This window comes from Anabrus simplex, chromosome 1 (genome assembly GCF_040414725.1).
Source record: "Anabrus simplex isolate iqAnaSimp1 chromosome 1, ASM4041472v1, whole genome shotgun sequence".
Lineage (NCBI taxonomy): Eukaryota > Metazoa > Arthropoda > Insecta > Orthoptera > Tettigoniidae > Anabrus > Anabrus simplex.
This window is the reverse complement of record NC_090265.1, coordinates 121,880-146,042: the sequence shown is the minus strand read 5'-3', so window position 1 is coordinate 146,042 and position 24,163 is coordinate 121,880. Positions and strand designations below refer to the sequence as shown.

The 24,163-nt window shown below is 39.6% G+C and overlaps 1 long non-coding RNA gene across 3 annotated transcripts in view; it reads left to right on the top strand.

The window, feature by feature from the left end:
* The first annotated feature begins 1,491 nt into the window (after nt 1–1,491).
* LOC136859443 (uncharacterized) overlaps nt 1,492–24,163 on the top strand; it is an 82,040-nt gene continuing 59,368 nt past the window's right edge. For all 3 annotated transcript variants that reach the window (XR_011017559.1, XR_011017557.1, XR_011017558.1), the window contains exons 1-2: nt 1,492–1,665; nt 1,838–1,960. This is a non-coding gene — a long non-coding RNA (uncharacterized lncRNA). The remainder of the gene's footprint in view (nt 1,666–1,837; nt 1,961–24,163) is intronic.

The following is a 24,163-nucleotide window of genomic DNA, read 5'->3' as shown; positions in this document are numbered from 1 at the left end:
TGATTCTTAGTTGATCTTTTCTCCCTTCCTAACATTTCTTCAGCAGCCCTACTGACTTCATTTTTCATGACTCTCCACTCTTCCTCTATTGTGTTTCCTTCAGCCTTTTCATTTAGTCCTTGTGCAACATGTTCCTTGAAACAATCCCTCACACTCTTTTCTTTCAACTTGTCTAGATCCCATCTTTTTGCATTCTTTCCTTTCTTCAAGTTCTTCAACTTCAGATGGCATTTCATGACCAACAAGTTGTGGTCAGAGTCCACGTCTGCTCCTGTGAAAGTTTTGCAATCCAACACCTGGTTTCTGAATCTCTGCCTAATCATAATGAAGTCTACTTGATACCTTCCAGTGTCTCCAGGTCTCGTCCACGTATACAGCCGTCGTTTGTGATGTTTGAACCAAGTATTGGCAAGGACTAAATTACCGTATGATCAGTGCAGAATTCAACCAGCCGACTTCCTCTTTCGTTCCTTTGTCCCAATCCAAATTCTCCTACTGTACTACCTTCTCTTCCTTGGCCTACCACTGCATTCCAATCTCCCTTCACAATTAGATTCTCGTCACCTTTTACATATTGTATTAAATCTTCTATCTCCTCATATATTCTTTCAATTTCTTCATCATCCGCTGAACTAGTAGTCATATAGACCTGCACTATTGTGGTGGGCATTGGTTTGGTGTCTATCTTGACGACAATAATTCTTTCACTATGCTGGTCGTAGTAGCTTATCCGCTGCCCTATTTTCTTATTCATTATTAAACCAACTCCTGCATTTCCCCTGTTTGATTTCGTGTTGATAATTCGGTAGTCGCCTGACCAAAAATCCTGTTCTTCCTGCCAACGTACTTCACTTATACTAACTACATCTTACTTTAGCCTATCCATCTCCCTTTTCAGATTCTCTAACCTACCACAACGATCACGCTCCGACTCGCAGAATGTCAGTATCCATCTTCCTGATGATCGCCCCCTCTCGTGTAGTCCCCACCCGGAGTATCTCTGTTAAATCTAAAAAGAAAAAATACGGATGAGAAATTAAATACCAGATTACAGAAAAGCAATCTGTAAACTGAGAAGTGGATACGGGTAATGAAATCAGAAAAATAAGTTTTACGGTTAGTATCTGAACTTGACCCCAAAAAAGAAGCAAACCAAATTGAAAAGCATGCCAAATTGGTCATTTGGGAGGTGTTTGCTGCCTTCTGAAATTACTAGTTTTAATGAATGTTTATAGTTTTTCATATATGAACGTGTTGCAATGAGCGGGCGAGACAAAATAGTAAAGAGAACTCTAGCGGCGTTTGTCGGAAGTATATCGAGGACAAGTTTAGTGTGCTGTATTTCCCGGCCTTGTGTATCTCGTAGGCAACTTTCTAGCTCGTTGATTAGAATACACTCGGAATGAGTTGGCTAACCTGCCTTAAGTATCCGTTGAATGACAGAAGAATGTTATATATATCCTTTGAAATTGGTTTTGAACTGAAACGGACGAACGGTCAACAGTGTCAAACTCTGGTATTCTGTGCTGTTAAGCGATGTTTGGATGTTGGATGTAATTATCTGTAACTGCCATTCCTTAAATATGTTGTGAAAATGTGAGATTAGTTTCACGCATTAAAAGATGCGCGCGTATACTTCGAATTTAAGCTGTTCTGGGCGCAGTGGTAGGTAGGAATTATCAATATCGAGGTATAGTTTAAATTGATGAAAATTGAGAAAATGCATTTGTTGCAGTCTTCATTGTAGACAATGTTCTTAAACACTGCATTGTAGAGTGGTGTAAACAATAGTCTGTAAATTATATCTTACTGGCAGGTTTTCATCTTCTGTATGTAGATTTGCTTGGTATTGTTGGAGTCTGAAATTCCAAATGATGCTGTTGTTTGGCGATATCTTATTTTCGTCCCTGGAAGGAGTATTTTACCATCCCTGAACACTCGTCATCCGATGAAAAATAAGGTGAGTAATTTGTATATCATCATTGCATAATTTTTTTTAAGCTGTCTTTTCTCTTATAAAAGGATAACAATGGCAAAATGCCAGGTATTAGTGTTAGGCTCCTTGTTTTCATCTTTCCTGCTTAATCTTTCATAACCAACTCTTGATCTTTTGATCATGTCATGCAAAGTTTTAAATATTCGCGTCATAAATGGCCTGTTGCTTTTTTTAGCCAGTGATGTTTGTAATTGTTTTTGGTGCATTATTAAGAAAATGTTCCTTGTACAACAATCAGTATAATTTTACATACCACAACCCAAAGTTTATAGGCCTAACCTTATAAGGAAGCGAAAATAGTGCAATTGTTACTTGGAATTCTCCTTTCGAGGAGAGATGTGTTCATTGCGATGTCTAGGAACCCACCATCCCATTTCCAGAAGTACATTTACGGTACTTTTATAGCCTAATGAAGAGCAGCACCTGCAGTCGTCCATGGCTAAAGTAGCTACTTGCATTCTCATTGGTCAGCGTGAACAGAATGTGACGTCATTGCTATCAATGCTGATAAATAAATTGTGTTACCAACCCTGGCTGAATAAAAGCACAAACAAAAAACACCATATAAGTGAAACAATGTGAAATACACATCAGTAATTCCCCGGTCCCCCTTTGCTTGGTCCAGATCCTATCCTAACGTTCGCATGGCAAGAACCAGTCCAGACCAATCGTGTTTTTCCACATGAAACTAGAGGCCTAGGGCCGCTTCGTGGCTTCTAACCGTCCAGACCAACGGTCTTGTCCATAACCGTCGGCATGGCAAGAACCAGTGCAGATCGTATCCTAATGTCCGCACGGCAAGAACCAGTCCAGATCAATCCTGTTTCCACACAAAGCTAGAGGCCTAGGGCCGCTTCGAATCGTGTAACAGTCACCACCAGCAGGCATCAAAGCACCACTCACTCATTAGTTTCTAAGTACAGAGGTTGGCAGCACTTAGCACTGCTTGACAACATCCTTCCTGAGCGTGTAAACAAACGACAGTCGTTCTGCACGCAGCTGAATGTAGTGAGTACTGGGGTGCGAGGGGTAAAATATTGATCAACTATCTATTATAGACATTTTTCACAGATCTTTGCAGACTTAATCCTAAAAGGCATATAAATAAATATGGGTGACACTTTCATACTTGGTTCGGATGTTGCAATCTTTGGTAAAATAATGTTTTGGGAGGGTAGCAGAGAAGAGAGATCTTTCCTTGATGCTTACCAGGTATAAACCAACCCACCTGCCCCCAAAAATATTCTTATGTAGAAGAATTTATACAGAGTCAGCCTCAGACTACAGATTGCCACAATTTTCTTTGTTCCTATTAGCCATCTGTGATGAAGGCAGTGTACATATTCTCTGATAGAGTTTGCGTAATGTGTAGCCTCAGAGTTACCACATTAGGGAAAAATAAGGAAAGGATGGCATTTCAGCCTGATGGCATTGATCATTAATGTATGCACTGGATTTTACTTTTTGTCAGTTTGTGATGTTTGTCACATTTTAGATTGACTCCAGGGGATGCTAGAGGCCTGTGCGCTGTACCCTCCTTGCCTTTCCCCAGTACAGTCGAGTAAAACTTCTGTATGCAGTTCTTGAAATGTTACTGATACAACATGGTAGCCCATCTGGTGACGGTTCCAACGAGCTCACAGTCTTGCCAATGTCAGCATTATACACAGCTACTGAATAACACGAAAGATGGTTAAAGATAAGTTACAGCTGCAAAGTAGCGATCTGGACAAGACCATTAGGCTGGGGCAAGCTGAGGGTGTCTGGGGGCATAAGCCACAAGCATTTCCTGGAGTCCTAAATTATGACAAAAAGTAATGTTCTGGGCGCACACCACGATAATTTGAAACTGTACGTTTTCAAATTTTCAACGAAGGTGGTATCCTTGCGGGAACACAGTATGCGAGCTCTGTTGGAAAGACAGTCGACCCAGAACAACCAATAACATCTTAACATTCACAAATACCAGATATACAGTCTGTGTTTTAATTTTTCTGAGGGTGTGATGGTGAGTCCCTTACGAGCCTCAAGAAAGGATCTCTCATCTCATGTACTTCAGGTAGGCCCTATAGTGAAACATATTTCCAGAGATGCCAACTTTCAAGAAAGGCAATTCGTAATGCAACCGTTAAGGTGCGGGACGGGGGGTAGAATTTTTTTTCCCCTGAGATCTTACTAACTTACATATCATTAAAAATCAATCAACATACAATTCAACCAGATGTAACATATTCAAAGACTGGCATATAAAGAGTGTATGATTCTTACCTGCTAAAGTAACAGGTTATCTCAGTGGAGGTTGAAGGATCATTTCTTATGTTGAGTGCTGTAGTTGCTCCCTTAGTACCTTGTAGTTCCCGTTTGGTAAACGTACACTGGTGACGTGCTTTTCCTTTTGATATCGTGCATCCTCTGCACTAACAGAGCACTTAAGAGTTCGGTGTTCATATTAGCATGGAATTCAGTCTTGTTCTTCCTCATCATGTGCATCTGAAAAATCGCAGCTACATACCCTACAAAACGTGTGTGAATGAGATTTTGAGGAGCGCAGTAAACAGGGCTATTATTCCGAGTATTCCTCCCTAAATTATTGAACTATTTTTTTTGGTTTATTACTAGCGTCTCTAGTCACAGTAACATAATCACATATCCAGTATTTGGGAGATAGTGGGTTCGAGCCCCACTGTCGGCAGCCCTGAAGATGGTTTTCCGTGGTTTCCCATTTTCACACCAGGCAAATGCCAGGGCTGTACCTTAATTAAGGCCACGGCCGTTTCCTTCCAATTCCTAGGCCTTTCCTATCCCATCATCGCCATAAAACATATCTGTGTCGGTGCGACGAAAAGCAAAAAAAAAATTTTTAAAAAAATCACACATATTTTCCTGCACAAGAAATCGCTTCATTATTTCAAACCATTCACATTTCATAAAACATGATTAGCATATATCCTAGAAAAGGAATATATGTAAATTTTGCAACCAAAATTGCAATAAATACTTCAGCAGTCACGCACACAGTATTCACAATTAAACTGAGTTTGTCACCACTTTGCCGCCAAAACAAATACAAAAGAACTCGCATACTTGCATAGAAGTCTGATCGTGTGATGAACAAAGACAACAACTCCGCAGGATATACCACTTCACAGATGCCTATATTTCCGATACTAGAAGCACACTCTGCATTCGGTGCGTGAAAACTCGAAACATTCTTAAACGATGGACAGGAAAGGGGTATAAATGATTACTGAGAAATCCGAAAATAATATTCTGGGAATTCGAGCTGTATGGCATTCCTTGTGTATCCTTTTGACAACTCATAGTTGGCATTTCTGTATTTCTATGATTTCATCATCCGAACCAGGTATCGAAGTACCACCACCCAATGATCTTGTCACTATCCAGTCCAGAGCTTTGTTGCTGTTACCTATGTATAATGCAAGTTTGTGAGCTCGCCGAAGCCACTGTCATGTTGTATCTATAACTTATACTTCACAAATCGGGTATCAGAATTTTACCGAAATAGGAAAAGTGAACAATATAGAGCATTAAGTTTGAAAGTTCGTTCTTTTCTGTAGTCACTAATAGCAATGTAGTGAAACACTACCGATAGATATCTCACGAGTGGTACACGATATGTGCTTGTCGATCGTCATTTTTTCCTCTATGTTTTTAATGGAAGTTGTCTAGTTAATTGATGAAGTTAAAGTTTTAATATATCGCAATGGCAGAAAAGAAAAAAAGAAAACTGTTTTGCCTGACTATTGCACTGTTCCATTGTTCCAGAATTAAGGTAAATCGTATTCATACCATCAATTTCCTAAGGAGGAGCCCTTCCCTAAAAAGTGGTTGCATGCGCTTCTTAGACAGGACCGAAGAAATAAAAGTCTGACTCATAATATCAATGTCTGCTTGAAGCATTTTGCAGTTGAAGGTATTATCATTGCTGAAAGGAGTGAATGAGGTAATTAATTCTAATTAAGAACGTAACACATAACAATGGCGGACAGTGCATAGACACAGAATAAGAGGCTCGTGGCGAACGTGAATTTAGCAGGTGAATTTTCGTAGTGTGGCAGCTCAGAGTGTATCACATTATCTCTACCAGTGCAGTGGTTCCGAGTGTGTGTAGGTGAAGTGATTGGTGAAAGCAAAAGGCAAAAATTCAATAAATTAAAAATGCCACGCAAGGTGAAGCAAGTGCCAATGGAAGCCATAGTTAAGCAGGCCGTACAGGAAGTGCTGAGCAGCAAGGAAACACTTGGCACGCTTGCCAACCGTATCCAGGACCAGGTAACAAAGTCAGTTGTTGATCAATTAAAATGACTATTAATTTTAATACAAGTGTAATTGAAGAACTTAGGAGGGCTCTGGAGGAGCGGGACAAAACAATCGGTGATCTAAAAACTGAACTGCAGGATAAAACTGACTGTTTGGAACAATATCAAAGAAGGCAGTGCCTACGTGTGTTCGGTACCTGAAACTGCAGACGAGAACACTGACAACTTAGTTCTTGACATTGCGAAAGAAATCGGGGTCAATCTTTCTGTGGATGACATTGATAGGTCTCATAGGATTGGGAAAAACCAGAACAGGAATCCACGACCTATAATTGTCAAGTTTGTATCATACCGTAAGAGAAACGCTCACGAACAAAAAGAAACTTAAGGGCTCGAATAAAACCATCCGTGAGGACCTTACTCCAGCAAGGCTCCGGCTTCTTCAGGACACAGTCGCAAAATTTACCATCCAGAACGTATGGGCTAGAGATGTCCTGTGAAGGCCCTTCAGGAACTCAGAAAAGTGGTGGCAAAAGGGGCTCTGGTTAAGACGCAGCAGGTCGTTATGCTACTTAGGATCCAGAACGGGTAAAAAAAAAAAAAGTAAATAAATAAATGCAATGTAAATATTAATCTTATACCGGTTGTATAGAATCATTTGAAGTAATTCCACATACTGTATATCAGTTGACTATATTTGTAAGTAGTACAGGAGATATCATAAGTAGAATTTTGTAAACAATATAAATTTATTAAGGATGAGCTGTGTGTTTAATAGAAAACATTGTTAGCATAAATTGTATAATATTGTATTATAGGAAAATTTTCTTCTCTTGTTAATTTAATATTTAGTGCTTGACAATAAAGTATTTTAGTGTACCATTTGCCACCGAGGTGGACACCACATTTGTAAATAAAGAGATTTGATTTGATTTGATTTGATTTGATTTGATTTGATTTGATTTGAAGTACTGGAAGAACTAGTACACAAACAAATGACAGACCATCTCTTAAGGGCCCCATACACGCGCAGACTTAGTCGGAGATAAGTCTGCGCAAACCAGTCCCTTCAGACATGTCTCTGTGTGTATGGCTGATAAGTCTGCCGACAAAGTCTGCAGGCAAGTTTGTGACATTCTGGCGCTGCTTGAATTCAGCCGGAGACTTTGCGACGCAAGCGCTATATCAGAGTTGCGGCAGAAGATGTAAACGTGGTAACCTACAAATATGGAAACTGGAATTTGTGGGTTTTTTTTTTTTTTTTTTTTTTTTTTTTTTTTTTTTTTTTTTTTTTTGCACGTCTTCTTCGTGCAGAGCGCTATATTGTGTCCAAATAACAACTCGTCTTCCATACCGACTATCTAATTAATTTCAATCCGTAAACATTTTTTAACCATCCGAATCTCAAACAGAAAACAGCTGAGCGCGTCTTATTCAACTTCTATATTAAAATTATAAAATCCTTTTAATAACAACCACCTACTCAATACAATATATTACTCATTGAATTATAAAATAATCATGAGGTGTCTTAAATAAAGGAACATGTTTCGTTCGACATAGCGAACATCATCAGCCTTTGTAAATTAATGTTATTAAAAGGATTTTATAATTTTAATATATTGTCCTCAATACGGTTCTATTATGAGATTAATTACATGTAATTTATTCAACTTCCTCGGTAAATAATAATTTAGTCTGAGCATGTGTGGGCAACTGCATACTTCCGACTTACTTCTCGGAGGCAAGTCTGTGCAGGTAAGTATTCCAGAAGTCTGCGCGTGTATGGGGCCGTTTACATCATAACTTACTCGACAGGTATCAATCAGGTTTTAGATCGAATTACAGTACCAACACAGCATTAGTAAAAGTAAGTACTGACATTCAGCTAGCAATGGATAACGGACAAATGACGATTCTAATTCTTCTTGACCTTACAAAGGCATTTGACTGCGTAGACAAAGACATTTTACTAGCGAAATTAGAAAAGATGAAATTTTCTTATAATGTATTATGCTTGGTACATTCCTATCTCAGTGTACGTAAACAATGTGTGTCAGTGGGAGACAATATGTGTAGATGGCTAAATACTGAGATGGGGGTAGCACAGGGTGGGGTGTTATCACCACTTCTGTTCTCCCTATACATGAATGACCTATCTGAACTGACAAACTGTGAATATTACTTATACACAGACGACATCTAATTGTATATTCATACCAAGCCGAATGACATACAAGAAGCAACCATGAAATTAAATGAAGGCCTATTTAACGTTAATGAATGGACTAGTAGCCACTGCCTGAAGGTAAACCCATTAAAATTGCATGCCATCATAATAGTATCTAAAAAAGCACATGCCAAGTTAAAAAGTATCAATATACCGGTTGTCAAGATCAATGAAACACCTATAGCACAGGAAGACTCCGTTAAGAACCTTGGATTGGCGTCTCCGAAGACCGTAAAAGTAGTTAGTGGGACGTAAAACAAAATAACATTATTATTAAGAACCTTGGATTAATTTTTGATAAGTATTGAAGTTGGTCAGAACACGTAACAAAAATTTGTCAACGTGTATTCGGTTCATTACACTCACTGCACAAACTGAGGGACTTTCTACCTGTCAAAACCAGGAAACTGCTCGTTCAAGGACTAATACTACCAATATTTGATTATGGTGACATAGTCTGTAATAACATAAGTTGATCAACGGGCGCATAATGCCTGCTTTCGATTCATTCTGAATGTTCCGCTCCATTCCCACATCAGCCCATTCCTCCATCAGCTGTCCTGGTTAAGATTATGTGATAGACGTAAGTACCCTGCTGTTTCTCTTCTGCATAAAATACTGTGAACAGGTAAACCAGACTACCTGAGAATAGATTTCAGCTACCTCTCCCCCTCAGGTAGAACACCCTCAAGGTCATCAATACGATCCCTGTTGTCCATCCCCACTCACCACAGTAGTATGTATAAAAACTCATTTGTACCGGCAACCATACGTTCCTGGAATTTCCTCCCGGCTGAAATTAGAGACATAAGCAACCTAATGATATTCAGAACAATGTGCTGGAAATTTTACCTACATTCAGATTAATTTACTCTAAAAAGTACCCTCAAATGTTAGATTAAGTCAAATGAATAAAATGTAAATGTAAGATTAGTAACATTGACAATTTTTGAGGTATAGTTTTAATAATAGTAAATACTATAAATTCATTTGAAAATGTTAAAAACAAATTATGATACTTTACATTTCACGTTAATTTCAAATTATAATAAACTTATTTTTAATTTTAAGTAGTTATAATGTTCAATACATTATGTTTACACAGGTGTACAATTATATGGTTTGCATACCTGCCAACTTTCCCGATTTAGGCGGGAGACTCCCGATTTTCGACAGTTTTTCCCGCCTCCCGATTATTCTATTATTTCTCCCGGTTTTAGCTTATTTTTTGGTGAACTTCACACATTTGTTTTCAAATCCCGCTGTTTCAGCTTTTTTTACGCCAGTGGCCGGAAGTCCTTCACTCATTGGCCGCTTTCAAACGAAATATCGACGTTTATTAATGCGTGAAATGTGCGCGAATGTACGATGTTAATTGAAACCTATATATCGCGACGCGTATATCGATTGTCAATCTCTCGTTCTCGCGTGCTATTTTCGTGTTCGTTCACATCAGTCTAGACGATTCTGGAGACTAGTCGTTATATACGGAGTCTTTTTTAGTAATTTAGTGACAGCATTTCTATGATAACGACTAGTGACTTTTCTAGAGATTTTAGGAGCCATTTGGAGAAAATTCTGACCAATTTTATCTCAATATAAATAGAAAGTTTTGTCTGCACATTGCTCAGAATTAAAAAAGAATATCTCCGTACCGGCCGTGACCGCAGTAACAAGGGGAAATGCAAGTTTTAATTTTCCGTATTTTTTGTCTATATGCATATATGTATGTACATATGTACGCCCATCACAAGAAAACGGCCGAAGAGAATTTAATGAAAATCGGTATATAAAGTCGGAGAATAGGTTGCTACAATCTAGGCCATAAATAATTTTATTCACGCCGAGTGAAATGGTAGTTTAGGGGAAGGCCTGAGATGTAATTCTCAAATATTTATATTTTTTTATTGGCCCTGTTGATAAATACTATATAACAAGTTATATATTATTAAATTTCGTATCATTTACGTCTTTTATCATAGCCGGTACGGTAAAAATGTATGAGATATTCATGAATTTGGATTTTTGTTGCTAAGCCCATATAAGCGCCGAGGTACGAGAAAATGGGAGAACAGAATTTAATGAAAATCGGTATGTTACGTCGGGGAATAAGGAACTACAGTCTATGCTATACATAATTTTATTCACCCTGTTCGAAATGGTAGTTTAGGGGAAGGTGCCAGAAATTTAATTTTTGATAACCTATCTTAGTCTATCGAAAATTACTACGTAACTAATAGAGAATAAAATTTCCGATTATTTATGTCTTATTCAGTTTTAGTGTACCGACTAAAATGAAATTAATTTGTGAAGATGATTATAAGAATGAGAAAAAAGTCATGAAGGAACGATCGCTGGAATAACACAAGAGGGCGTCATGAAAGAAAGGAGGACTCACTTTACATTAGATGCTCTAATATCACAGAGTCAGAAGAAAACTAAAAAGAAGGCCTGCAGTATAGAAAGCTCATAAAATTGATCTACAATAACATTACATTGGCCATTGTTTGATGTGATGTGCTTTGTGTATTCTTCTGCCATTTATCTCCGATAGATGGGATTACTGCTGCGTACTGTTATTGAGTATAACAGCCTGCCTGAATATTGGCGGAAAGTAACAGGGAAGTTAGATCTCGCTCTTCTTTAGCATGCCAATCCTCTGGTTCATAAATTTTCTGGTACTACTGGTACGTAACACACTGGATCAGCATAGTATTCCAGCTATTCAATCCCTACTCTGGGGCAGTGATTGGAATGAGCATTGTGCACACTTAAACGGAATAATTACACAGGAGTGTTCATGGCTGCCTGCGTCCTGGTCATTCTAGCTCTAGAACTTTGAACTGTTAGATCGACACAGTGTTATTTTCGTTAAAAGTAAGAAAATGTGCTGGTTTTCATTTTTTCGAATATTTCATATGACAGCCTTGCTTCTAATCGCAACATTCGTAATGACGTCATTGTAATGACCTATGTTGACACTTCAGTTGGGAAAACTGTAAGGACAGTCTTTCTGAGAATTCCGTAGCAAAGCACGAGTACATCAGCTAGTTATTTGATACAGATAGTATTGCACTTCGCATAATCGCACGGAAGCTTGATGCAGTATATTAATCTATGCATTTGCTAAGTAATGGCATCTAAGTGCATGACTGATTCACACGTGTGGAGCATGAATTCATGCTATTTTTGGAAATATTATCAGAGACCGATCATCTCACTCACATACTTCCTGTGAGGGAATAGAGATGTGTAATTTTTAGCATTGTAACCTCGTATAGCAACAGTCGGGCTTTGAGACAATAAGTGTTATAAATATATCATAGTGCTGTACTGTGCTAGACGTAGAATAAGCAGTTTTGACCAATAATGTATCTCCTGATTTCTCCTGATTTTCCCTGATTTTCATATCAAAATCTCCTGATTTTTGGTTTTGTAAAGTTGGCAGGTATGGGTTTGGCATAATAGCAGGCTTCATAGCCTGAGCCCCGCCATGTACAGAAAGACATTAATTAATAAATAAATAAATAAAGTAATACTATTACATGTTACAAATTTCATATTTGGTCCGTATTGAAATGTACATCAATTTAAGATATTACCAAAATTTATTGAGTTCAACCTATTCAATACAATAGAATTTACAAAGTTAGGACTTACATCCTATTAAACTAATTAGTTTAAACTAATTATGACCCAATAAATTTTGGTAATATCTTAAATTAAAGTAATACTGTCGGATTTTTTATTATAAACACTCAAGTTTAGGCTTTAATAACAAACGAACTAATAGGCAAATTGCAATTCGAGTTATACCTATATTTTCCTTGTTTAATTCGACATTAGTATATATAAAACATTGTTTTCGACGTTCATTAAATACTTTTTATATTTTTTTATTTGCGGTTGTAATAAATATTGCCCGGATTTTTGGCTTCCTCTCTAGGAAGTGCTCACTTAGGAGTGTATACAAGGAAAACTACTTGTCTGATGGTAATTAAATTTTTATGTTTTATAACTAGGGCTCGGATTTTTAGGTTTTAAACTATTTTATTCCTTGCTAGCTAACTACAGTATTTTAACTTTATCCATTTCAGTACCATTTGAGTAAATTACTCAAATCTTATAAAACCTAAAAGTGGCTAAATAAGATGTTAAAACCTTAAAAAAAAAAAAAGAAACTAAATGGGCTATTCAAGACAATATTATGTTATTTTGAAATAGAAGTACCAAATATTAATGAAAGTGAATGATTTTTTTAAATAAAAATTATGCATGACTTTTTGAAACGACTTCATGGTTTGGAGCTGGAAGTGGTTTGTAAGAATAACTTGTGCGAGCGAAACACGGCCGACCTGATGCGTCGCTCTAGCTAGCTCCTTAAGGAGTAGATGTAAGATATGAAGCACCGTGGCGTGACACGTGCAGAGTCAACGGCGAGGACATTGCCACCGGTGCGTTCATTGTCTCCTTCAAATCAGTGTTACCAGTAAAATTCAAGATAACCTATCGCTGCGATGTGAGGCTGTACGTCCCGCCTCCCATGCGCTGCTATCAATGCCAGAGGTTCAGGAACATGGTATCTCTTTGCTCAAATCAGTCTGTATGTGGTACATGTGGCAGAGGAGCTCACGACGCAGAGGAATGCTCAACTCCTTACAGGTGCACTAACTGCCCTGGTCTTCACTTGCCCCAAGATCGGAACTGTCCTGTATATCTCGGCGAGAAGAAGCTCCAGGGGATCAAGACCCGAGATGGTCTTTCCTACCAGGAAGCGCGCCGTAAGTCCAATGCTATGAATGCACCCACCAAGACGTTAGGCTACACAAAGATAGCACAGAGTCTTCCAGGGCCATAGTTTATTTAGTCTAAACCTGTTGGGATCGCTGCACCCAAGAGTAAAAGCATGATTGGGGGACCACCCCACCTTCGACCACAAAGGAGTCTGTGCCAGCTGGGACTCCTAAGCCGGTGCAGCAGTGGGGAAAGTCCAAGTCTCCCCCGCCAGAGGTCGGTGAAAGCCGTGCCCAAGCCAGTGGAGGCGGTATCGTCGACCAGGGCTGGAAAACTATCTCCCAGCCTGTCTAAACATGAAAAGAAGGCTCCTGCATTTCTCCTGTGAAGGGGAAATCATGCCCTCCAACTAGAGGGTATGAGTCTGCGCCAGCAGGTACGCCTGCTCCAAAACCTGCATGCTCCCCTCGTAGGGGGACATCCCGCCCCCCCGGAAAGCGCCAGAGTTCTGGGCATCACTCCTACCATTTCTCGATGACGGGATGGACATCGAGCTTTCGTCTACATCTACGGATGTAGATGTTGATATTGATGGTGTTCAGTTTGTGAGCATCATTTTGCTCATAACCTAACACACTCTCTTTTAGTCCACACTGTAACACTGTTACAGTGGAACTGTAATGGTTATGAGAGGCATCTTGCTGAGCTATGCCAGCTCATTAGTGAGTTTGCGGTGAGTATAGTCTGTATTCAGGAGAGAAACCTCAGACCAGGTCATCATACAGTCTTGGGAAATTTCAGGCTATACTCGACAAAACAATATTTTGCTCACCGGGCATCCGGTGGCGTAGGTATTTTTGTTCGTTCTGATGCTTATAGCGAAGAGGTTCCTCTAAGAAGCCCACTGGAAGCAGTTGCGATGCAGGTACCGCTCGCTGCCTGTCATAGCAGCAGTATGTAATATTTATTTTCCACCAGGCCAGCATCTTAACATAAATGACGTCACTGATCTTATAGATCAGCTTCCACCTCCCTCTTATTGGGCGATTTTAACATCACCGCATATGTGGCTCTGAAATGCCTTGCCCCAGGGGAAGGGAGTTGGAAACATTAGTAACAGAGCTGGATTTATGTATTTTGAACACAGGTGAACCAACTCCTTTCAGTGTACGTTACAGTACATATTCGCGCATAGACGTAAATCTATGCAGCCGAATGTTGGTTCCACTCTTTCAGTGGAATACATACGATGATCACTGTGATAGTGACCATTTTCCCATTATTCTTACTTTATTGAAACAAAGATCCATCAAGGCTCCTCTTCAATGGATTCTTAAACATGCTGATTGGCCAAAGTTCACATCACTAGCTGTCTTTAATGAAGAGACCAGGCGGACCATAGACGTTGAAATAACTTACATAACACAAGTGATTCTTGCTGCTGCTGAGGAGTCTATTCCCTCCTTTTCAGGGACTGCTCGCGGAAAACTCGTTCCTTAGTGGAACGAAGAAATTGCAGCAGCTATCAAAGAACGTCGTCGCACGCATAAACGTTGTAGGCAGCCTACTGTGGCCAGCTCAGTAACATTTTAAAAACTCTGCGCTAAGGCACGAGTTCTTATTCGCCAAGATAAGAAAGCTTTGTGGGAGAGAGATGTTTTCGTTTGTGACGTCACATATTCCATCATCTCAAGTGTGGACTAAACTTCGACGTATTTCAGGTATCTCGGGCATTTTCATTGCAGGCAGTATTCTCAATTGCTAACCATCTAGCCAGTCATTTTGTGGATGTGTCTGACTCTGGGAATTACGGTCATGATTTCTTTGCTCTGAAGTGGGAGGCAGAACGTCATCACCTTAGTTTCACCGCTCAAGCTTCAGAGGACTATAAAGTGCCCTTTACGGAGTGGGAACTCCGCAGCGCCTTCGCACTTTACAAGGACATGTCTCCTGGGCCAGACAGTGTCCATAACCAGATGTTGAAACACCTTGGTGAGGATAGTCTATTATATCTCCTTCGTGTGTTCAACCGAATCTGGATAGAGGGTGAGTTTCGGTCTCAGTGGCGAGAGGGCATAGTCATTCCTGTCCTCAAGCCTGACAAAAATCCTAAGTATGCACGAAGTTACAGACCTATTTGTCTCACTAACTGTGTGTAAGGTATTTGAGAGGATGGTAAATTGTAGACTTGTGTGGTGTCTGGGGAAACAAGGACTTTTTGTCCGAGTTCCAATGTAGTTTTCGAGGCGCTCGCTTGACCACTGACCATTTGGTACGCCTGGAGAGTTCTATCCAGGATGCATTTCTGCGCAAACAGCATTTGGTGGATGTTTTCTTTGACTTAGAAAAGGCCTATGGCACCACGTGGCGATGTGGTATCCTTTCAGTCCTGCATCAATGGAGATTCCGAGGTAACTTGCCGGTATTTATTGTGATTTTTTTGTCCCTCCGTCTATTCTGGGTAGGGAGGGCATATTCGCAATACCACATTCACGAAAATGGTTGTCCCGCAGGGATTGGTTCTAAATGTCACTCTGTTCGCGCTTGCTATAAACGGTATTCAAATTTCCAAAATACGTAAAGTATTGACAAGGCGGGAAAGTGCTCCATAGAAATTTAAATATAAGTTAATTCGGACAGGACTAGCCATTAGCTCGCATAATATGGCAGTCGCAGAGCGACAATTACAGCAAGCTGTTAGGAGAGTGGAACAGTGTACTTTAAAACATGGTTTTCGGTTTTCAACTCCAATGACCTCTGTTGTCCACTTATGCTGGCAGCATACACTTCACTTGCATCCTGAGCTTTATTGAGGAAATGTAACTCTTCCCGTAGTCGACACGTACCGATCACTTTGGCTCCTTTTTATTACATCAAGAGTTAAATAAATTTTATCTGTTCCACCTTTTCAATACAAAGTTTTGTAGTGTGTTTACATTACAAGTTAATTTTAATTTGGTACTAGTTTCGACCTAAGTGCAAGGCCATAACACAAATTATACAATGTATCAAATAGTCCATAAACAGTGTACAATACAATGATATTAAAATGAACTTGACCAGGCAAGTAGGCTGTATGGTTAGGGGCGCGCGACTGTGGGCTTGCATCCGGGAGATAGTGGGTTCGAGCCCTACTGTCGGCAGCCCTGAGAATGGTTTTCCGTGGTTTCCCATTTACACATCAGGCAAATGTTGGGGTTGTACTTTAATTAAGGCCACGGCCGCTTCCTTCCCATTGTTAGGCCTTTCCTATCCCATCATCGCAATAAGACCTATCTGTGTCAGTGCTACGTAAAGCAAATTGCAAAAAAAAATGATCGTGTGAGAGTTGTAGTGTGCTACACAGTTAAAACTGAAGATGAAGGGTAGTCACAATGATATTAAAATACACAGCCTGTTTCCAGTCATCTGACCGGGTCAGGAATGGAATGAATGAAGCCCCAATCTAGCGACGAGGATAGGAAATGTGCCAGCTGCCGAAGCCTGTCGCACTCCTCTGGGGCAATGATAAATGACGGACAGATTAAATGAAACGTTAATGACGAGTGTTGCTGGAATTAAAGATGACAGGGAAAACCGGAGTACCAGGAGAAAAACCTGCCCTGCCTCTGCTTTATCCGAGCACAAGTCTCACATGGAGTGACCGAGATTGGAACCACGGTATCCAGTGGTGAGAGGCCAGCGCGCTGCCACCTGAGCCACGGAGGCTTCACAACGATATTCAAAAAAAATTAAAATTAATTTGTGTACACAATACATTAAAATAAGGCAATTGAATGCTGCTAAGGAATGTCTCTAGTTAATTGACCTTGATGCTGAAGAAGGTTCTTAAAAATGTGTTGCATTCCATTACAGAGTTCTAATCAGATGACATTGCATGATAGCAATGGCATTTAAATTTAAGTTGTGCACATAATATGATTAGTGTTAAAACAAGGTACATTGATACCATTAAAAAATTTCCAGTTGATGTTCTCAACGTTGGGCAATGCTGCACATGAAGGTGAGATTAATTCTAAGATGCAGGTGGTAAAGTTTGCAGTTCAATGTGGAACGAGGAGTTTGACCTAATAAATAATAATAAAAGCCAAAATTAGTATGAGGACTGCTAAAGAAAAAGACCGATCAAATGGCATAAGTAATATGTAACACACCTTGCGCTGCGATGTGTAGAACGTAGCTAGTTGTACATGAATGATATGGAGGGAAGATATGTATGAGGAGTTATGGGAGGATTGGAGGGGAAATGTAGGGTGAGAAGAACAAGAGAGGAGGGTCTGTTTTAAGGCGGGGCCGAGGGATGCGGGAATAGGGATCGTTGCTGCGGGAAAGTACCATGAATGGAATGAAAGATCAAATTCTGATTTGCTGACATAATGTTTTTAAAAATATTAATAAGAAGGTCAAATATAACATTGGCTTCTCCGAAATGTCATTAAGATTGTAGTTTGAATTGAAATACTGATCTAAATGTATGAAGCAGTTTTCCGTTATATTAAGGTGGTGTCCTTTATTTACCATGAGGATTTCCATATTTTGTTCTATGTCAGTAAAACTTTTTTTTTTTTTTTTTTTTTTTTTTTTTTTTTTTTTTGCTAGGGGCTTTACGTCGCACCGACACAGATAGGTCTTATGACGACGATGGGATAGGAAAGGCCTAGGAGTTGGAAGGAAGCGGCCGTGGCCTTAATTAAGGTACAGCCCCAGCATTTGCCTGGTGTGAAAATGGGAAACCACGGAAAACCATTTTCAGGGCTGCCGATAGTGGGATTCGAACCTACTATCTCCCGGATGCAAGCTCACAGCCGCGCGCCTCTACGCGCACGGCCAACTCGCCCGGTGTCAGTAAAACTATGATTATAATCGTGCATATGTTGTCTGACTGCTGAGAATTTGTTGTATGTTAGGGTATTAACGTGTTCTGAATATCTTATGTTGAAACTCCTCCCAGTCTGTCCAACATTAAAAAATTTACAGCTAGTACATTTGATCCTCTATACTCCTGATTTTGAGAAACTGTTAATGTTGTTAGCTGATGAAGAGTTATGTAATATTTCTGCACTTTTATTGTTAGTTTTAAAGGCTGTTTTTACATAATGTTTTTTTAAAGACTTTAGTGACTTTATAGATCTCTTTATTAAATGTCTAGGTAACAGATAGGGGCCCTCTTAGAGGCAGCCCTGCCCAGGGAGTGGTGCCGCTGCCTATGTGAGTCCCAGAGCGCACTGACCCGATGTGTAACATCTGGTAAAGGGTCCCAGCTCAGGGTAACGAGTGAAGACCTCAAACGGCAGCAAAAGCGGAGAATATGATTCAGTACGGTGGAGCTAGCGGAGGAGGCAAACCGTTCTTCTGGGGGTAGTAGGGCCTACAGATGGTATAGCTTTAAAATACTGGGACACCCTCTCTCGAGGTGACATAAATATGGAGGGCCCTAACACAGGGTAACATGCCCATCGGCAAAACAGACTGATCCATTTCCAATGTCATGGTTTCCCAACAGCTGTCGAGGCGGAAGAGGATAAAGTCAGGCAGACTGGCTATGAAGGCGCTACTCAACTAATTTGGAGTCTGTGGCAGTTCGTTGCTGGTTTGGAACTTGCTACTGCCTGTCTCATACTACATATGCCGTGGTGAACGGTTCTGAAATCATAGTGTGTGGGCCTCCTCCCTGCAGGTTGAGGTCCACCTTAAACAAAGTCATGCTTATGGCATTTTCTCCTGCTACTCCTGCAAAGTCCAACGGCGATGGGATAAGGATTGTAGAAGCAGATTTAGGGTGAAATCGGAAGCTTCTAGTCTGGACTTGCACGTTGGCGGCAGATGTGTGATGGTCGCCTTTCCTGAGATTTAGTGGCTACTCAGAATCCGGTCCTGCATCTGTGTCTGGGTAGACCTATTTAGAATCACCGCTGCCCACCCCGAATGGGGAAGGCCCTAGAAAATGTGGGCTAAACATCGGTAGCCACACTCAGACCTTGACTGGGAAACCGCACCCAGAGGGATACCCCGACTTTGCGGTCGTAAACATGAGAGAACTTTGATTATAGGATCGTGGAATATCAGAACTTGACTAGGCAGTAATACCAGGCCTGAAGACAAACTGCTTGTTACTCATGAGCTAGCAAGTCTTAACATCGACGCTGCCGCATTAAGTGAAACAAGATTACTGAATGAGGGAAAACTTACAGAATCTAGTTCAGGCTATACTATCTTCTGGAAAGGGAAAAATGAAGGTGAACATCAAATTCGTGGTGTTGGATAAACTAGTAAACATGATTATGTTAAGATCTACTGCAGTTAAAAAAGACTCATGACCCTTCACATACCACTAATGGAGATAAATTCATGACTGTCATCTCTGCTTATGCCCCTACTTTGGACAGCTCTGAAAATTCTAAGAATCAATTCTACCATCAACTGAATACAATACTTTCCAAAGTGCCTGTCATGGATATATTATTATTACTTGGTGACTTCAATGCTAGAGTGGGTAGAGATTATCGGCTATGAGATATTGTCATAAGCAATTAAGGCATAGGAAACTGCAATGCAAATGGATTACTTGGTCTCTGTGCTGAGCATGGAAACTTCATCACCAACACACAATTCCATTTACCAACCAGATACAAGACTGTAGGGATGCAGCCACGTTCAAAACACTGGCACCTCACTGATTACGTCATAATCCGACAACGTGACAAGAAAGACGTCCTCCTCACGAAGACAGCTAGAAACATCGATGACTGTTGGACGGATCATAGACTTCTTATCAGCCGACTCAGAATTTTTGTACGCCAGAAACCACACATTTGTTTCACAAGCCCTTGAAGGAAGAAATTTAATACCTCCAAATTTCAAAATGAAACTGTTAGTAAAGAATTCCAAAATGCCATAACAGAGCAGTTGACTTGCAGTCCAATCAATACCAAGGATGTGGAGCTGGAATGTGCCACACTTCAAACTATCATCAAAGATTCAGCAGAAAAAACAATTGGCTACGAGAAAAGGAAGAGAAATTACTGGTTTTGGTATGATAATAATGAAAACATCCTGATACTAATTATTTAAAAAATGGGAAGCCTACTTATTCCTTACACAAGACCCTTCCTCTGTAGAGATGAAAGCAAGTTTCCAAGAGCTTAAGATGAAATGTCAGGCTAATATAAGACAGATGAAAAATGAATGGTGGTAACAGAAAGCCATGGAACTTTGTCCGATACCAGAGACCTTAAGAATTTCTACAAAAGATGAAAGGAAATTTTTGGGCCCTCTTGCTCTTCGTCAGGTGCGCTGAAAGCCATTGACAATGACACCATCCTTACAGTCAGCCAAGACATATTAAGACGCTGGAAGGAACACTTCAGCCTACTTTTGAATCGAAGCTCATCTGCTGCCGAAGACTTCCTCCAACATGCACCATAACATCTTGATTTATAAATTTCATTTTTTCCATATTGATATTCACCAATTGACATAAAAGGAAAAGAAAAACTCCACCTGATCAATACTTTTTATTTGCATGTAATGCAGATTATCACATGTCTAGGACCGGTTTCGACCCTCTATAAGGTCATCCTTAGCTACATTAGAATCTTATTTGCATTTTCACCTTATGCCTCATAAAGATCTTTATGACATACTCTATTATTTAACAATTTTTAAAAATTTTAACTCTTGCTAAAAAATATTTACCATAACTGAAATTGTGACAAACTAACAAGCTTATATCTTAATATACACATGCAATTGTAGCGGAATGAATTCGTCTTTAAGCTTATTGAGTGTAAATGTTTACCATAGGCATTTTGCCTATTCAGTTGAAGTAAGCCCCATTTTACAAATGTATAGTCATATTTAAAATGAGCTTTGTTTATATACGTGAATGTTATAGCAATAAGCTACCAGTAAGCAGGGGTAGAAGAAAATAGAAATAATTCAGTAGCCAGCCCCTTTTTATCAGGAGCCAGCACATTTTTTGCAAATATACATTATGAACACCACAGGTTAGACTAGGATCAAGCTACGTATTATTTTTGAAATGTGGCCTTAAGTAGTATAGTCTCAGTTCATATAAGAATGGAAATTTATATTTTAAGAGATACTAACCCAAATAATCACCGGTCACCTTCAAGGTCAGCGTCTTTTAAAATTACTCTACATGTGCCTGTTTGATTTCCCACCAGTAACATCCAACTTGCTTTACAATGCAAACAAATCTTCGAAATTAGTATAGGGTTCGTTTTTTTTTTTTTTTTTTTTTTTTTACAGTATGATAAGATGCCATGAACAATACATTCTTATGCTGTAACATATTAGCATTCATTTTCTTGACGCACCTCGCTTAAAGTACACATTCGGGATTTTTCATGAAACTTTCAGCCTCCTGCCGGCCCCGCGGTGTAGTGGTAGCGTGCCTGCCACTTACCCGGAAGCCCCGGATTCGATTCCCGGCCAGGTTACGGATGTTGACGTGGATCTGAGGGCTGGTTCAAGGTCCACTCAGCCTACATGATTACAATTGAGGAGCTATCTGACGGTGAGATGGCGGCCTCCGCCAAGAAAGCCAAGGATAACGGCCGAGAGGATTCGCCGTGCTGACCGCACGACACCTCATAATCTGCAGGCCTCCGGGTTGAGCAGCGATCGCTTGGTAGACCAAGGCACTTTGGGGCTGTTACACCATTTTTTCAGCCTTCCTGACACTTCGAGTGAGGATAGGATTTTTCTTATGTTTTAAACGTTTCCAATTTAAATGGTCCTGAAAATTCGGATACACCTTTAGAATGTTTATCGGCAATACTACGAAAGTTACATCATAATTTACACTTCGCAATTCCTTTTTCATAGCACAGCCACGGCTGTAATTCAAGCTACGATTATCTGCATTGTGTATCATTCTCATACTTCTCTGAATCAGTAACATTCAGCTTGCGTAACAATGTAACCAAACCTTCAAAATCAGTCTAGGGTCTGTTATTTTTTGCAATATGGTAAGTTGCCATGTACAATGCATTCATATGCTGTGACATTAGCATTAATTTTCTTTACGCACTTCGCTGAAATTTCCGTTTGCCTGAAAATTGAAATTTCCACGTATTTTTGATTTCAAGCTGGTCATTGCCGTCCTGAACTCTACAGTCGGCACTTCCATCAAGTGTTTTCTCACATTCACTGCCTTCTGTATCACTTTGTGTTACATTTACGGGCCCTACTTACGAAGAAATCTGAAAGAGTACACTGTTACTCGCATCAGTCAATTCGCGCGGTGTTGTACGTTTCATTTTGCCGGTTTTCTCAAGTATAGCACAGAAACGTAAAATAGCTTCCGATTTCGCGGGCTTCGATGTCTGATGCTACGTTGCCAATTTTCCATAAACACGCAGGAATAAAAACAACCGTATTTATAAAGTGCAAACTGTTCAATACCAAAATGCTGTAACTAAATTAAAAGTATAAATATTGTTCGGTGAAAATGCAAGAATTGATAAACACGTAATTCCGTATGTTCTAAATGCAAAGAATGAATTCCACGGGAATTTATCAGCACTGCTTTGGCGGCAATGGTTGAAGAACGGTTAGCAACTACTGTATTTGCGGTTAGTCACGGGATGGATGGCGGTAATGTAGTGTTTGTGGAATTATTTAACGTAGTAGTTCTCTGCATATCTCCACAACTCTGGTCTGATCGTTGTACTCGGCTACCGATAGCTGATCATTTGTAATAGAACTCGTGTTACGATATGTCCACATGTAAGGATACTTGTTGCACGAGTTACGATATCTCCCATGACCGCTAGGCAGCTCCCGCGCAGAACTGAAACGTCCAGTTCCAAGGTACGAAGAGCAATTACAGAATTCAAGACTCTGCCAAAAGCACAGAAAATGTTTGTTGCACATATTAGAATATACGAGCTACAGAAAAAAACGTGAAACACCACACGACTTGTTACTTTGTAAAGTAATGGAAAAGTACATGTAAGGGAACTCCGGATTTCAAAAAATAATTTTCAAAACCGAATTTGAAAATTCAGGCGCCAGGTTAAAATTTTCAGGCGCCATGGCGACTGGGCGCCCGGTATTTTTCGACCCCTGCCAGTGAGATATACTAATTAACTAGAGTTGCGTGTTAACTTCAATAAAATATTACATATTCACATTAAAATATTGAAGTATGACAATGTACTTAATGGACTAAAATTGCGTGTTGACTTCAATAAAATTTTACATATTCACATTAAAATATTATGAAGTGTGACTAATGTACTTTGTGACACTGAAAGTCTAAAATAGCTGTTGGCCTTAGTTCTTGCATTATATTGTGTTGTTACATTGAAATCCTGCACAATTTGCCTTTTACACAAAACATTAGATATTTCACACACTGTAAGATATGCCATATATGAATGTCTTTTAAGTCCAGATAGTAAGTGCATTTGAAAGTATCCAAGGAACTACCATGTAGCTATTGGGATCACTTTCAACATGTTACAAATGAGAAAATAGAACATCTGGCCATAAAAAAGCAGAGTACACTAGATAAAAAAATTAGAAACCTTAAAACGGACGCAGAAAGGAAAACATGTTACTCACTTCACAGAAACAAGTAACTCAACTCAGTCTATAGGAGACAAAATGCATCATTTTTACCCACCTGTAAAAAACCTCATGAATACAGTATTCAGCAAAGCAGAAAATGAAATATTAAGCAAAGGACCAAAACATAATTGGAACAACACCTCAGTACTACAGAACGTCACAACTGCTATGGCAGAAACAGAATTAGCTATACAAAGAATTCCGCATGAAATACAAGATGAAGTCAGGCACGATATTATAAAAAAAACTTCCGCAATACTTCAGAAAAATACAAGATAACATATCTAATAGTAATAAAGCGGACAAAACGCACATTAATAGTCT